This window comes from Pimephales promelas, chromosome 1 (assembly GCF_988280905.1).
Source record: "Pimephales promelas chromosome 1, fPimPro1.hap1.1, whole genome shotgun sequence".
Taxonomy (NCBI): domain Eukaryota; kingdom Metazoa; phylum Chordata; class Actinopteri; order Cypriniformes; family Leuciscidae; genus Pimephales; species Pimephales promelas.
The window spans coordinates 38,166,607-38,181,078 of NC_142769.1; the positions used below are offsets into that span (position 1 = coordinate 38,166,607).

The 14,472-nt window shown below is 38.3% G+C and overlaps 1 protein-coding gene across 1 annotated transcript in view; it reads right to left on the bottom strand.

The window, feature by feature from the left end:
- Positions 1–8,063, bottom strand: part of sox6 (SRY-box transcription factor 6) — a 150,832-nt gene extending 142,769 nt beyond the window's left edge. The window contains exon 1 of the mRNA XM_039656894.2: positions 7,991–8,063. The gene's annotated coding sequence lies outside the window, so the exon portion shown is untranslated. The remainder of the gene's footprint in view (positions 1–7,990) is intronic.
- Positions 8,064–14,472: the final 6,409 nt, after the last annotated feature.

Consider the following 14,472-nt stretch of genomic DNA (forward strand, 5'->3'; position numbering starts at 1 on the left):
AGAGAGAGCGAAAAAGAGTGAGCGAGTGAGAGAGAGAGAGAAAGAGGACATTTTCCCCTTCACATTCCTCACAGATTCAAGTCCAATTTGCTCTGAAAGTTCTCTGCATTAAGCCCGCATGCCAGGCTGATAGAATACAAAAACAACAGTCAAATGCCGTCCATCCCACCCTTGTCTTCCCTGATTATAAACAGCCACCGTACATTGGCCATATAGAACTTAAAATAGAAAATCAAAATAGATCAAATTAGTTAATAAATAAATGTTCTAATGTTCTTTTAGCGTCAAAATTACTATATAAAAATATGATATGTATTCTCAGTATATAAAAAATAAATATTGCTATTAATTTAAAACACACACACACCATAAACAGTCAAAAACACCAAATAAATTAAAAGATCGGCCTACTTGAAGAATCATGGACTTCTGGAGAATCTCTACCTCGTGAGGGTGCCTCAGATATCTTGTAATGTACTTAGGGGTTCTCCGAAAGGTTATTCCATGTGCCTTTTTTAAAGTGTTGAATTATGTGAAAGGCTCGAATGTAATCAGTCAAACAGTTTAAATGATTTAAAATTGCTTCTAAACATCTACTATAGACAATGCCATACATCAGAGGGTTAAGAAAGAGAGAGCGATAAGCTGAACATTAATGGGCCGATATCTGTATGCATTTTCTGCCCAATAGCTAGAGCTGAAAGGGCCCAGATGAAATCTGTGTGGTAAAGATGATATCATAGCATTGTGGTTGCACAGCAGTCTGGCAGACACATACCTCACTCTAGAGAGAGAGGGAGAGAAGAAAAAACAAAACTCGAAATAATATTTCTCCTTGCCTTTCCCATTTGAATATTCATCCCGTTTCCACATCCCCAGAAACTCTTCTAATCAGAGTCACTTCCCCTTTAATCACTGGGGCTGTAATTATGATTTGATAAAGCATTTTAACGCACTCTTCAGTGTCACTCACATATCTATGCTTGGAATACCGTATTAAGAGCTGTCAGCCCTTAAGGGGAGCACTTCCCAAACAGTGCTGATCCAAATATGGCAAACACGCCCATCAGCTCTAATTGAAATTATTACAGGTTTGAACATGCTAACGCTACAGCTAATGTTCCCCCTGAAATCGAGAGAGTCTAGCAGACTCAGATACGATTCCTCCACCTCCCTCTCTTGTGCAGTAATTGTTTAACCCGGAGTGGAAGTGGATGAGTGCCTTTTTTCACCCTACGCCAAAAAAAAGAAAAAAGAAAAGAGAGACAGGCCCGTGTAGCACTTTCCTATCCCGCTTTTCGCTTTCTAATTCAGTCCAACACAAGGCTTGAAGGAAAAGCCTCTCTGGTTCCATGTTCATCTTGGAAGAGCGAGCGTTCTAGGATGATCGTTGACCACAAGTTGATAATGATGACGATTTAATTAGAAGCCTCTCTCTGGTCTGGAGTCAGCCCAAACTTCTCCACCCTGCAGATGGAATAAATTTAGCAACAGTGAAGAAGAGTAGGGCCATCTTTTGCTCCTTTCTTCCACCGCTCCCTCCCCCTTCACAACTTCTCTTTCTTGTCATCTAAGTACCACCTCCAATCAGAGACAGAAAACATTCTTCCCTTCTGACACCACACCGCAAGTCGTTCATGCGCCATCATCGCTCAAGCTTGCATCCCCTAAGTGCGCACGCACCTCAACGCTCCCCAATTACCAACACATGGCACTCTGAAATATTAATACAATGCTTAAATAAAGTTTTAAGTAACACTCTAATAGTAGTAGAAGCTGCTAAAAATGGTCCAGGAGGAGAGAAGTGTTTTCAAGGTAACAAGAGGAGTAGCTCCCAGAACAAGGCGGAAAAAGGCCTGGCTCTAGGACGACCAGTGTTGTGGAGAAAATGTCTTCTTTGCATCCTGGCAGGTCTCGGGGGTTTAGTTTAGCCCTGTGTCATAGTTTCAGTTTCTTTCCTGCTAGCGAAACTGTGTGCTATGAGTGAGCTTCTTTCAGCTGCAGGCCCATGACGGAGCGCCACAAGATGACATGCCCGCCGGTGGAGTTCGTATGTTCCTAAACTCTGGCCTACGATGAATGATTCAGAGTGATTTTTTTGAGTGCCCGTGTGGGTATGCTGATAGATGTCACAGAGGCTCCAAAGACATGCAGGGGAGGCAAAACCACAATATTTTCTCCATTATTTCAACAGATTGCTGCCATATATATATATAAAAAAAGATCACTACATTACAACCCTTTTGACACCACAACTACTCATGAGAAAAATCAGGGCTTAAATTATGTTCGTAGACCTTCCTGCCCAAAGATTTAACATGACAAACTAATGAAAAAGGGGGCAATTTTTTATTCAATTTCAATTTGTTTTGCTCTGCAAGAAAACATTCACTTTTTCCAGCCTGGTGTTTTCACTTTGGTGTGGTTAATACATCCTGGCAAAGCCAAAAAGAGAGAGAGCGGAAGAGGAAAGACTTCACTTTGAATATATTGCAGGACTAAACTCTACTTTCAACATATAATAAATTACCTCAACAACACCACAAAATTTGCAGCTTCAACATGTCTCCATACTTTAAATGTGAATTCTCAAGAAGATGAGCTGTCTTTGCTTGCATATGTATGGATGTGAATTGAGTGTGAAATCTATAGTGGGACTGAACTACTTTAAAAATGTTGCCATTGAGGTTTAGTCACATTAATGAATCTTCATTAAATTTCACAGGCAAAAAAAAGGTCCACTGTCTATTGTGAAGTCACTTTCAAACCAAAAAGTGATGTGAACTCGAAATCTGTATAGGAAAATATTTCCCCCTCAAGCGAAATTCGTGTGGATTAGATTTTGCACATGAAAATTCACCAAACAACGGTGAATTGAACGCACCTTTAGAGTTTTCATGTCGACCATCGTAAAGCCAGTAGTGCGTTGACCCCAGGAATGATGAATGATCCCTATGGGATCTTCTGGAACCTTCTTCACTCCATACAGCCCTGCAGCTCTGAATTAAGCAACAATTAACTGCTGAGTCTCTTCATGTAGAGACCATTTAGACAAGCCACTCTCTAAACTGTGAAGGCTAGAATGGCAGATCAAGCTAGCACACACACACTCATCACATCAGCTGCTGTCACCACTTGACCCATCATCAAAAGTGGTTCATGGACACATCCATAATGATAGTCAAGGGCTTTCTCTCAATCTGTCTGTTTGCTGCTGCACTACATCTTATTACACTGACAGTCAGGTAGCCGAGCCTTTTACTTATTCAGAAAGAAAGAAAAGAGAGATGGAGATAAGTGTGAGGGAGGGAGAGAGAGAGAGAGAACACTTGTGGTTTGGTCTGCTGAAGCCATTTTCTTGTGACGCACATGTACACCGACGGCAGAAAGCCTTTAAAACTGCAAGCGGGTGCACATAATCGCAGAATAGGAAACAAAAGGGGCTGGTTTCAAAAATACTTCAGTTGAACTACTGTCAGACACACAGCCACAGCATTCCTCCCTTCTCCTTACCAACCTCCTTTGTCACTCTATCTTGCTTCTGGCATTGTGCATCCTGAGTTTCCACTCATACATAGACACACAGAAACTGTGGGTGATATGATTTTGGCATCAAATCTCCTGTTTTTTCCATAAAAATTCCCAGACTTTTAGATGCCCTATCAAAAAACATGCCTGCAATTAGCTCCAAGCCTCAGCATTTCTTCATTATTGAAGATTCTCATTAACACAAAAAACAAAGTCTAATTCATTACAATACTGTTTAAGAAGAAAGCAACAAAACAGAAAAGTTTTTCTTTCACAAAACAGAAAAGTCCTGGGGAATTCAAAGGCCCCTTTGTCTTAAGAGGAACTCAACTTCAGGGTGGACATTTCTTTAACATAGATCTTAACTAAATCATTTTCTATGTTGTGAGGGCAAAAATCATGCCTCCTACTCTGAACATGCTAGAATGAACAACTGATTGAAGTACATCAACTATATACGTAAAACATATTAAAATATCTATATCAAACATTTTAAACATTATATTATAGACATCATGTTTACCGTCCATCATGTACTAACTTACTGTTGTTTATGATCCATCACATAAGACAGACTTATGAATCTGGAGCATCACATATTGACCTGGTTAATCACATGCGTACTATGAGAGTTAGGTAGAGGGCAATCTGCCAGGCTCACATTTGATCTAATAGCAGAGCATTCAGAGTGGGCGGAGTCTTCCGCCGGGAGCTGCACAGATCCCTTTGTGAAGGAACGCATACCATCTTAGGATAATGATCAATTATTCTCTACCACGAAAGACAAGGATTATCACAAATCTGGTACTAAAAAGTGCCTAGCTCCCAACACTGTCCTGATTCCCTTAATCTGTGTTTGACAATGATTTAGCTAGCACAGCACACTTTCACCATAAGATAATATGAAATTCACATTGTGAAAGTGATAAATACTATAAAAAAAATCCACTAAATTTGTTGTTTAGTGAAGTTTCAAGCATGTATGAGGAAATCACTCAGTCTCAAAAATGTAACGCTTATTATATCTAGTGGAATCTGAGATACTAAAATCATTCCTACCCCAATAAAGCCTGATGAATTCATAGAGTACGTCTTATTAACAGTAAAAAATGAACAAAAAGCCTTATTGATGTCTATATAACAGTACAGCACCTGTAGCATCTTTTTTCAGCATTTACAATAAAAAAGTCTGAAAAGTCTAAGATCAAACACAACTACCAATCGGTTTACTTCTTTTATAAATTACATTATACACTATATATTAATGATAATTATTATAAATGGAGGATGAAAGGGGTGAAGTAAAAATTGCGAGGACAATTGCGAACAGCAAAGAACTAGTCCTAAACACAGAGTCCATATCAACAGATTTATTTGTATTATTTATTCATGCACCAATTAAAGGTTAAGCATGTGCCAAAGCCTGTGTGTCAGAGAGCAGCTGTACTGAGCGAGAGGGAGAGGGAGGCCACAACAAGAAGGTTAAGGAAAAAGCAAACTAACTTTGTCTTGAAATGGTTTTGGCCAGAAGACAAGCTCTCCACAAACGAGCACGGACTGGCATAAACATTTGTACAAAATTATAAGTGCATTTGGAGACGCATGCAGGAGTCAACCGCCTGCACACGGTTCCCTACGCTCACTCTCTCCCAGCAAACCCTCCACCCCAGAGCGTGTGTGTGTATACAGGCTCCAAACCACTGCATTTTAATTACTGCCAGCAAGCACAGCAAACCCCTTTGAAATGGAAATGGACTCTGAATCTTTCTCTGCACAGCAGAAATCTTCTTCTGATTTGAAAAAAAAAAACAATATGCTACACCACAGCCTAGACCTGACAATGCTGATTATAACCACCAATAAAGCCAGTGTCAACAACCTCACAGTCCCATGGATCCCTAGCATTAAATCTACATATTCATGTGTGCTTACAAAGAGCTAGAAGAGAGAACGATAGGAAAATATTTAACAATATAGAAGGCATATTTGTCACGCACCTAATTTCAAAGAACTGTAGGCTTTATGTGTCACGAAACACTATAGTTCTAGACACTTTGATTCAAGAAATAGTGTGTATTGATGGAACACATTCAAAGAGCAGCTCTATTAGCACATCCTGTTACCAGGAAAAAATGCTGTGAGAATATGAGGAAAAGAAAGCATTTAGTAATATTTTGGAGTGAAAGCATCTATCTCTCCAGCTCATTGTGCAGCATCAGGCCGTAGGTGAACATGCGTTTTCAGTGGAGGGCAAAAAAGCGTGGCCTTCATTTACAAAGAGTGTCCAAGACATCAAAGACGTGTTTAATTTTTTATCCTTGTGCGATTGTAAAGTCTAGACCTGAGGTTGCAAAAGGGCAAAAAACAAAACGTTGCAGGGGAAAAAAAGGGCTTTTCAGCGTAGACTGTCGGTGAAAGACACGGCCATCTGTATTGGCATTTCACAAGGCCTCCTCCTATATAGCTTCACTAACTTTTTTTCAGAGGCAAGACTGCAATTTGGGCGTGTTGTTAAGCCGCAGATGAGTGTAGGTTGGAAATTTATCCTCGCTCAGGAAGAAAGAAATACTTCACAAGACTAAAGAACATATCTATTTATTTACTATTTATTTACAGCTTTGATTTCATTTCGGTGTCCAGGGTCAGCGTTCCTGTGTATGTAAATCATTAAATCATGGAAGATACTGGCAGCCCTGGGGATCTCGAGCAGCTGACACCGTGCCATCTTCCTTGATGACAATGGATCTATCATTCACCAGGAACGCAGTGGACGGCCGCGAAAAGCCACTGCATGCACTTACACATCAGCATGTGAATAATAAGAAGCAGTTGCAAAAAGAAATGAATCCTTTATGTACAGTCATTCAAGATCTGAATATCATCGACAAGAACGACACCTTCCTAGTGTCTTCCTTATTTCGCTAATTAGAAGCCAAAACTTGCTATAATTAAAAGTGCAGCAAAGCTTCAATAACACATTCCAGAAACTTGAGAGATTCTGCCACAAAAGGGGGGAAAAGTCTTCTAATAAACATGTTGCCATCGGTTTTGATCATTGTTGAAATATTCCACAGCAAATTAGCTAACACTTATAAAGACAGATGTCACAACATGTGCTGCCACATTTCCTCCTCATGCATTCCTCCCCTACGGCTGGCGTGCTGCTTACCTTTACCAGGCCTGCTGTTGTTTACCTCCAGTGTTGTTTATCATTAGGATTCTGCTGGCACTGTTCTAACCCCTCCAATACAAGACAGAACTATAGGTGACACTTAAACCTGAGCTTCTACCACAACCTCAACTTGCTCTTTTCCAATAAATACTATGTTACTACTGTACACTGGGTTACGCACTACTGCACAATAAAAAATGAACAAGAGTTAAAAAAAGAGTATTTGTTTAATAAATTATTAGATGAAATATCATTTTGAAAGAATTGGCTCTGATAAGAACGTGATAGTTCATAAATTACCTGCTTGAGCTCAAAAAATGATTCGCTACACTCACTTCATCCTTTACTTTATCTTCAAGATATACATCCACTTAAGAAGTATAAACAACATCATTTCAAAGATTAAAGACATACTGCTTTACTAAAGTAAGAAGCGATAAGCAAGGCCAAATTAGGTCAATGGAAATGTAAATAATAAAACAGGCAATAAATAAAATGCCAAAGCTGTGTAAAATCATTGAACACTGGTTAAAACTCAAAATTACTCGTAGAGAAATTTGAGACAATATTCCTCAAGTACTAAAACATATGGCAGAGAACCTCTAGAAACAACAGACTGTGGCACATGAAAGAGAATTATTCAAAGTTCATTTACTGTCCAGATTTTAGGACTGATAACGCATTCAACTGATGCCAGCTCTGCAATTAATGTTCCCAAGAAAGTAATCAAAAGTCCCTTTATAACAGAGAACTAATTATAGCTAAACAACTGAACTTATTATATCCTGCATGCACAGAAAAGTTATTCACTCATTTTAAAATTATTGATATCGAGTATCAAATAAAGTGGTCTGATATCTTTTATGTGAGATCCCACAAAATAAATTCTGTGGGGGAAATGTTTTTGCACACTCAAAAAAGGATTAAATGAAATGCATTTTGATGGCATGATATTACAATCACTCAGTCACTGCAAGGTATCATAATGACATAGCGAGTGTTAAGAGAGCGTCATTATTCAATCCCTTAAACGATGAAATGCCTCAATTAAAAAATGCAGAACTATGATCACTGCATATAACCTCTAATACAATTAAATTAATCCGCTTGTATCCGATTAAACTGTAAGAATGATTAGAGTATTAAAGGAAGAAAAAAAACTAAAACCCTACTTCACACACACTATGTGTTAAAATACATATTCCAGCTGTCAAGTCTCAGAACATAAGATCTATTCAAAGACAAGCGAGGCATCGCAGAATAGAATACGGTCCAAATCTCTGAACTTACTGGCACCATAAGCGTTCGTCTGCGATCTGTCGGTATCTGCTCGCCGGATCCAGTTAGGAAATGCTCTTTACTTGCACAAAACCACAAGTTCCTCCCCAAATCCACGGGCAGAAAGTCCTGAAGAAAAAAAACATCAACGGAGATCGTCATTATCTAAAAACGCTTTAATCTCAGCGAAAATTAAAGTGCATTTGTCTGTGAAATATAGTTGTGAAACTGCGCATAAACCTTCAATCATACTTCATTTATGTCCATAAAGAAAGTATTTGGAAAATCCAGTCTTTGCATGAAAAATAAGCTTGCATGAATAGGCTATGTTTAAACTTGAAACAGCGAGCCGTGAAGTTAAATAAATATAAATAAAAAAACACGGATTCATAGGCAGGCTACATTTGCAAAGTGTGTTAACATTAATTAAAGATGGAGGGATTTTTATAAGTTCGTTAAATTGGCAAATAACATTTGATTGCTTTTTAAAATTTCGATCAATTAATACAGGTGACCACGGTCTGTCTTTTAAATGCGTGACTTTAAAATAGGCTAAGTAAATAAATGTAAGGGGTGTAGGTAACAGAGACCCTTTCTCAAAGGCAATGAATAAGTGAATCTCTATTGAGTGCAGCACATCCCTGTATAGCAATCAGGACAATGTGCTGAACTTGCAGTCTAATTATAAATGTTCCATTGGGCTCCAGTGCCATCTTACCTTATGAGGGAACAGCTAACAGCAACTGCTCAAAACAAAATGCCATTACGGGCTCAACTTCACCCCAACAGGGGGACAAGCCAAGGGGATTGTTTTTCAAACAGCCCCCTCTCACTTAAGACAAGAATGTATTATTAGACACCCGGTTATTCTTACAGACTAGACACAATTTCAGGAAAGAAAAACTAGCAAAGTTAAGCTGTGTTTAATTAAGGTGTCAGGTTGCGTCCCTGACGGGAACAACAAAGCTTTTGTGTTTCTGTTCTGAGGTTTAGAAAAGAAAAAAAGGAGGAGAGTGTTTCGCTTTCTAGCGCCGGAAAAGTGTTTAACAAGAAGTAACTTATGCGTCTTAATTTCTGTAATATTTTAAAGGTCCCGTTTGACGTGTCTGAGGGGCTTCAGGAGTTTTTAAAAACCAATACATTCCGTCATAGCCTACGTCGGCGTGTTGTGTTAAGTTCCTTATTAAAATATTATCGCATCTCGTGCAGCAGTCGAAAAAAGGGCTTATCTGAGTGTTATGAGGGTCTACTTTTGGGAAACACCCTTGAGATGATGGGCTATCGGTGTCCCACAGACTGAGTCCACACTCCATTTGTCCTCTCAATACCTCATCATCGCTCTGTTTCTGGAAATCTCAAAAGCATCATGTATAGCACAAAACTTAAAAACGAGGCAGAATAAGGATAATGCCGAGTTTAAATCGCGTATAACGGAAAATAAATGCTAAAATTATTTCACTGGATTTATTTTGAATAGAAATGCACAGTGAATGTAATTGTAAACTACAAGGCTATTTGATTTTGTTGTGTAAAGTTTTTTTTTTTAGTTACATATATCTTTTAATAATTGCCGTAATTTCTCAGATAAAACATCACACATAAATATCACATAAATAAGAAATAATTCCCGGAGTTCACTTACTTTCAGTCTGAATGCAGTGTTTCAGAGCACCTAAGGAGATTAAAAGGACTCTGCTTGTCCAAGTTGCTTATTGTCTCTAAATGGTTCAGCTTTAGAAGAGGACTTCATTTTAATTTATGGCTTATGCATTCTTCAAAGGTCAATATGCCTGACCTCGAGCGAAAGTTGAGAAACAATTCCCATGCTCGCTTATAGAACAATTTTGCCTTCAAACGGTTTTTCTTAACTACCTGCTTAGATATCTCTCGCGGGCTGGAAAGGTGTCTGATCTTAAAAAAAGCACAAAGCAATAAAGCATGTCCAGTTTTTAATAGAGAGAAAGTTAAAACGACGTCGAATCGGATACTTGCCAGCAGGCTACTGTAGCCATACCTAGAAGCGCTTCTCCCGTTATTGTCAATGAATAGTACCGCTCTGTGGACAAAAGTGAAATTACCTCCGGTGTAGTGAACTTATCACCCGTCCGGATGACAACTACATGCGATTTACTACTCAGAAATAAAACTGATTAAAAAGCACTGAACCTGAAGTTATTATCATACGTACATTGTTCGAAATCAAACCTGCGCATCATTGTTTCCTTTCGGCGCGTGCGTTTGTGAGCAGACTACAATAGTTCAATAGCGGACAATGAAGTACAAACAAAACATTATAACTGGTGGGAGACCATAAAAGAACCGCTTGGATGATGTCTTTTTAACTTTTTTCTGTTAGTCGACAGATTTTTGCATTTGTTTGTTAAGAACTAAGCTCTTAAACGCTCCTCGCCATCGGTCTACGGAGTAGGCTATCATGCGTCACTCTTCGTTGAAAATGACCGTTCTGACAAATATCAATCCTGGAAACGCAAACCGTTTCAAATAGTTTGGACACTTACTGTAAAGCTTCTGTAAGTAACACGTGAATGTATCGATACGGAGCTGCGGTGTTATTATGACGCCAAAAAGACGATAAACACACCATGACGAAAAGACACGAAATCACGGACGACAGGTTATCAATGATAAAAGTTTACCTTTATGTGAGCAGGGCACCAAAACAAGCGCTCGTCTTCGCCGTATCCCGTTATTGGTTTTGAAACAGGTTAAAGATAATGAACACTTGAGTGTAGTAGGAAAGAAAGAAGAAAACTGAAGTGTGTCGCTTCCACTGACCGTAGAGGGAATCCCGCTTTGGCTGTATGAAGTTGAACTGTCAAAACTGCTGAGAGCAGTTGTAAGTATATTTATCGCGATTTCCTCTCTACTCTAAAACAGAAGCGACAGAAGACGATGGTTACTGCTGTCAATCTTGGCAATCAATGCAAGCGGCCATGTCGCAAGTATTCAAAGCATTTCCCGTCGTGCAACATCAGAAAGTGAGTGGCCAGGGCATTGATCTGAGGAAAGAGGCAGGGCTCCCCCTCCCAGACAACACATGAGAGAGAGAGAGAGAGCGAGAGAGAGAGAGAGAGAGAGCGAGAGAGAGAGAGAGAGAGAGAGAGAGAGAGAGAGAGAGAGAGAGAGAGAGAGAGAGCGAGAGAGAGAGAGAGAGAGAGAGAGAGAGAGAGAGAGAGAGAGAGAGAGAGAGAGAGAGAGAGCGAGCGAGAGAGAGAGCGAGAGAGCGAGAGAGAGGGAGAGGGAGATGTGGATAGTGTATTGTGAGGTGGAAAAAGAACTCAGGTGATGTAGATGTTCAAATGTCAGGATACTGTTAGCCATATAAAATTTAGCGTTAAAAACATTTGTAAATATTCACGCGTCAAGTCATCTGTTAAAGATCTAGCCTAGCTATTTAAAAATAAATGGGTTATAAATTAAAAGTCATTTGCAACGAACATAGCCTAGTACTGATTAGGAAAAAGCTTAGGCTGCTATCTCTATAGCCAAATATGCAAATTTTGTTATCGGATTAAGCTGGCGCTATATAGAAACTGAACATGATATAAAAGGTGAAAATGTAAAGATTGTGATTTCACTTTACTTTATTTTTGAGGATGACATGTCGAAAAAAGTTCTAAGCGACGGCAAAAATAACTAGGCCTATGAGCACTTTTGGTGGAATTTGAAGCGTAATTTTTCTCTCATATAGACGTTTATATTATGTCAGAAAATTGAAAAATGGTTGGTTCCGCTATAATAATGTTTACTGCGCTATAACGCGCCTTCTTCTCAAAAGACTGTAAAACAGTGTTTTACACCTGGAACGATTATTGAAGTTATCCTGTGCCAACCATCAAAGGCCATCTCAGGTCATTCTACAAAACCGAATGTAGAAGAATCATGTTTAGCATCATTTACAGTTAGGCTATTAGACTATAGCAAATTAATTGATCGATATATTGATGAATTAGGGCATTGTGATCAGAATATAAACTTATCACCTCCAGTCTCACTGGAACTACAGGAAAATAATTACATTATCTCATTAATACAAGAATTAAAAAAAACAGATTTTCTTTTACACAATAGGCTATTTAAAATTGTAGGCTATTCCAAATTAATTTCACGGAAACAGACATGATGACTATTCGAATTCAGGTCAACGATTTAGAATTAGGCTAAATCACTTTTTTTTTTACAAACCTGTTTTTTCTTTTCTTTTTTTCTTTCGCGAAGCCTGTAATAAATTATTATAAATAAATAAATAAATAAATAAATACGAAACGGTTTCCTTTACACTTGTAGACATATTTAAGAAGTTAGGCTACCAATAAAGTGCATGAACAAAACTACGGAGACATTCCTCTCCAGACATCTTTTTAGACGATCCACCGTATAATTATATTAAGTTCTGTTCGCACTTAAACGGACAAAGATCAAGTCAGATGATTTGAGTATAGCTATTTGAATGTGCGCACTTTAGGAATGCTGGTTGGTCAGAATGTGAAGATTAAAAAAATAAAAATCTACAACACTGACACTCTTATGCAGAGATAGGAAAGTAGCCTATAAAGACAGTTCTGTTCAGCAGTTATAAGACATGCAGTAAAAACTAAAGTAGGCTAGGTAGTTAAAAAAAATCGCATAAAGAATAAAATAACTGTCAACTGTCGCAGTTTTTTTTTTAAATAAAATTGCCTGCATTTTAAATGTAGGCCTATATTTATTTTGTGGTGAAAATATCATAAATTCAATACAAAAGAAAACAATACATAATACAATGTTGTACTTACAATGATAAGGGCAGATGCAGAAGAAAATGCTGTTTGTTAACTGAAGAGTCACACAGGGCTAAAGAAAGGGGGAGATAGGGAGGGAGGAAGAGTGAGAGAGGGAGAAAGAGAGAGAAAGAGAGAGAAAAAGAGAGAGAGGGAGAGGGAGAGAGAGAGAGAGAGAGGGAGGGGGGATTAAGGATGTAGCGGGTATGCCAGAATAGATATCCTTTCACAACATCTCATCACATCTGTTCTGGCTCTTGTCTGTCTTTCATTTTCACATTCCCTTTTTTCCTGAGAAAAATCCTATCCACGCGTCACATCTTCATCCCCAGATTCTATCTACACCAAAGAGAATATTAATTATTCAAACAAAGCCTTGCCTTTAAGGCAATAAAGCCACTGCACTGAAACTTTTCTCTTTTACAGCCTATTCCAGCCTGACACCGAAAGTATTTCCCAAATATTGTAGTCAAAAAGTTTCCCTAAACGCCTCATTTTCAAACAGTGACAATCATTATGCTACTTTTTAATCTGAAATTCGTTTGGCTGTTCGCATTTTCAGCTTAATATAGGGAAACGGTGCAGAGATAAGCTATTTTCTGACTGGTTCATTGATGTCGATGTTCTCACACAAGCTTAAAATGTAAAAAACAAGCACATTCAAACTTCCACCCCGCAAAACACTTCATAAAATAAAAAATGCAGCCAACAGTCGTCAGACAAGCGTTTCTCTGAATGTAAACACATAGGCTGCGTCTCAAAACCAAGTGAGCTGCCTGACTATAGGCTAGACAAAATGTTTAGGGTCAAATGTGTATTCACTTTAACCAGCTCAAACGGGTTTCAGACCACAGAAATGTAGTTTATGCCAGGAAATAATTATTTATCATTCAATTTTAAAATGTATTTTGGTGGTTAGTATTTTTTTTAGCCACTATTACCCAGTAAAATAACGTCTTACTTTTTAGGCAGAGTGCTCTAAATAACAACCAGAGCTCGCGTGCTCCTGCAGAAGGCAGGTACAGTGTCAGGTAGACGCCGCTCATCGATGTTTTGTACAGGGCTAATGCGCCACCCATTGATTACTCGAGGAATTACACCTTTAAATGCTTGCAGTGATTGTCAAATGTTCTTGTTTTTGAAATCTTTTAATTTTAACCCAATTGAACTTCAACGGCATTCTTAACCCTAAAAATTGTATTTATTATTTGTATGCATTTTTTAAAATGAAAAACTTAAGTGGCTGCTAGTCACATGATCAGAAGACCAACAGTACCAGTAAGTCTCAATTAAAAGAGAAATTCTGACTAATGAGCTTCTTCAATCTGCAAATTTGAGTCAATGTGTAGCTAAAAGACCACAACGTTTTGGAGAGCTGTAATAAAACTCCTTTTAAAACCAAATCCTTTTCATGAATATATTGGAAGTTTGTTTTATTTAATCCTTGGTTATTGCCTCTGATGTAGTTTGACCTTGACTGTGCAAAACAGTCACTCACATACTTATAGGTTTTAACAAGGACATGATTCATTTTTGTCTCTCTGGTGTTCAGGTCTTAACTAATTAGCTTTGAACAAATGTAAGTCATTTTTTTTTTTTTTTTTTTTTTTTGCGGTCCCTTTGCCAAAATCCTAAAATCACAAGGTCTTTTCTGAACTGAGCCTGTAATTAAGTATTTTGCGTGTGTGAGCGAGCGGGTTCAAGCCTGTAGGT